The sequence below is a fragment of the Aegilops tauschii genome, chromosome 1, assembly GCF_002575655.3.
Source record: "Aegilops tauschii subsp. strangulata cultivar AL8/78 chromosome 1, Aet v6.0, whole genome shotgun sequence".
In the NCBI taxonomy this organism is placed as follows: Eukaryota; Viridiplantae; Streptophyta; class Magnoliopsida; order Poales; family Poaceae; genus Aegilops; species Aegilops tauschii.
The window spans coordinates 317,767,583-317,770,493 of record NC_053035.3 but is presented as its reverse complement, the minus strand read 5'-3'; positions in this window follow the sequence as shown (position 1 = coordinate 317,770,493).

Sequence of the window (2,911 nt, the reverse complement as noted above, 5' to 3'; positions counted from 1 at the left end):
TAGCGGCAAGGTAGAGTACTAGGGGCTCGAGAGGTCGTGGTGCCACCATCACCGGAGGGCTGGTCAGGTATCTCTTGAGGTCTTGAAAAGCTCAGTCGGCCTCCTGGGTCCACTCGAATGGGCCCTTCTTCTTCATCAGCCTGAAGAAGGGTAGGGCACGCTCTCCTAGCTTGGAGATGAAGCGTCCTAATGCAATTACCCGACCAGCCAGCTTTTGCATTTCCTTAACGGTCTGTGGTGAGCTCATGTCCTCAATGGCCTTGATCTTCTCTGGGTTCGCCTGGATCCCTCTGTGGGACACGAGGAAGCCCAACAACTTGCCAGATGGAACACCGAACACGCACTTCTCCGGGTTAAGCCGCAAGTTCACCTGGCGCAAGCTCGCGAAGGTCTCCTCCAGGTCTTGAATCAAGGTCCTTGCCTCCCGAGACTTCACCACAACGCCGTCGACGTATGCCTCCGTGTTTCTCCCGAGCTGCCGCCCCAAGGCAATGTGCATCAGCCGCTAAAAGGTCGCGCCCACGTTGCACAGTCCGAAGGGCATGCAGGTGTAGCATTACACCCCACACGGGGTCAGGAAGGCTGTCTTCTCCACATCTTTTGCCGCCATCTTGATCTGGTGATACCCTAAGAATGCATCTAGGAAGCACAGCAGGTCGCACTTGGCGGTGGAGTCGATGATCTGAGCGATGCGTGGGAGCGGGAACGGTTCTTGGGGGCAGGCCTTGTTGAGGTTGGTGAAGTCGACGCACATTCGCTCCTTCCCGCCTTTCTTCGGCACTACGACGGGGTTCGCCAGCCATTCGGGGTACCGAACCTCGCGAATGGCACCCGCCGCCTCCAGCTTGCGGGTCTCTTGGACGATGAAGGCCTGCTTCTCAGTGGACTACCGTCTCGCCCGCTACTTCACAGGGCGTACGTTGGGGCATACCCTTAAATGATGCTGAATCACCTCTCTCGGGACTCCCACCAGCTGATTGGGCTCCCACGCGAATATATCCTTGTTCGCGCGCAAGAACTTCACCAACGCTTCCTCTTGGCTTGGGTCGAGGCTGGCACCTATGGTAAAGGTGGCTCCTGAGGGCCCGTCCTCGTCGACTGGCACCTGCTTGGTTTCCGCCTTGTCTTCTGTGAACAACTGCTTTTTCTTGGTCGGTGCGGCTCCCTTGGGCTCGGAGGTGCCCGCATCGGCAGGCTGCGCTGCCGCAGCGGACTTGAGGGCGAGCTTGAGCGCCGCCAGGGCCTCCTTGGCGTCCCCCTGGACAGTGAGGACGCCTTTGCTTCCGGGCATCTTCATGAGGTTGTAGGCCGGATGAATCGCCGCCATGAACTGGGCCAGAGCCGGGTACCCAAGAATGGCGTTGTACGGGAGGCTGATGCGGGCGATGTCGAAGTCGACCAGCTCGGTGCGGTAGTTGTCGTGCGTGCCGAAGGGAGCGGGCAGTGCCACCACCAACTCCTGAGAAAGGCTTGCTGAGGCTGACCTGCTCGAGTGGCACATGAAGAAGGCTGAAGGCCTCCACGGAGAGCAAGTTGAGGCCGGCGCCGCCGTCGATGAGGGTCTTGGTAATAGCCACGTTGCAGATGGTGGGCGTGCAGAGCATTGGGAGCATGCCCGAGCCGGTGGTGGAGTCGGGGTGGTCTTCTGAGCCGAAGGTGAGGTCGGCCTCTGGCGCAGCCCAACCCGGCGGAACCCCCGAGCGCTTGGAAGCGGCACCAATCTGGCGGAGGAACGGCTTGACGTGGCGATCCGAAGGCGGTGCTTGAGAGCCGCCCAGCAGGGTCACGACTGCGTGGTGCGCCGGTACCGCGTAGCGCGTAGTGAAGAGGTCGCGGAGTTCCTCCCAGGATGTCGTGGATCCAGGGAGGTTGAGCAGCCAGGCGCGTGGCTCACCGGCGAGGGCCATGGGGAGCCAGTTGGCCATGACCTTGTCGTCGCCCCCGGCCTCGAGGACGGCCTCCTCGTATGCCAGCAAGAAAGCCGATGGGTCCGCCGCGCCGTCGTAGCGCGGCGGCATCTCCGGCCTGAACTTGGGTGGCCATCGCACCTGCCGCATGGCGGGGGCCAGGGCTCGGAGCCCCCTGGCCCCGTCGTCAGCGCCGGTCGTTGGAGCCGGTAGCGGGGCGCCTGCCATTAGGGCGAAGTGCGGTGGCGGCGGAGCGTAGGTCGGCAGAGAGGAGCTACGGCGCACCCCTACCTGGCGCGCCAAATGCCGGATCACGGGTTGCGGCAAAACCCTAAAGGTTCGAACACTGGGGTGCACGCGGAGATTTCCTCCCTACCGATCTACGCCCTAGCTCGCTAAGATCTCGCGGACGAACTTGACGAACTCGCAACATCAAGACACAAGATTTATACTGGTTCGGGCCACCGTTGTGGTGTAATACCCTACTCCAGTGTGGTGGTGGTGGATTGCCTCTTGGGCTGATGATGAACAGTACAAGGGGAAGAATAGCCTCCTGAGGTTGAGGCGTTCTTCTGCTCTGCGGACTTGTGGGTGTGTGGATCCAGTCCAAGATGGGTTGCCAGATGCCCTCCACGGTGGTAGCTAGTTCTACTTATATAGGCCCTGGTCCTCTTCCCAAATATTGAGCGGGAAGGGAGCCAACAATGGCCAATTCAAAAGGGGACAGCTAGTACAGCTTATCCTGACAAAAGCGATCTTCACCTGCAAAAGCCTCTGGTGGTGACGCCGTCTTGGGCTCCATGGTGACCTCCGTCCTGCCGCCCGCTGGTCTTGGTCTCGTTGCACTGATATGGAAACCTTTGCTTGACGCCTCGGTACTCCGCGCCTGCGCTTGCCTCCTTAGCACCGAAGAGGAAACAAGGACGCTGCGCGTGCTAGCGCCTGCCTGATCCTGATCGTCACGGCTTACATCACGAGAGCCTCGTGAGGTTTGCCCTGCCTTG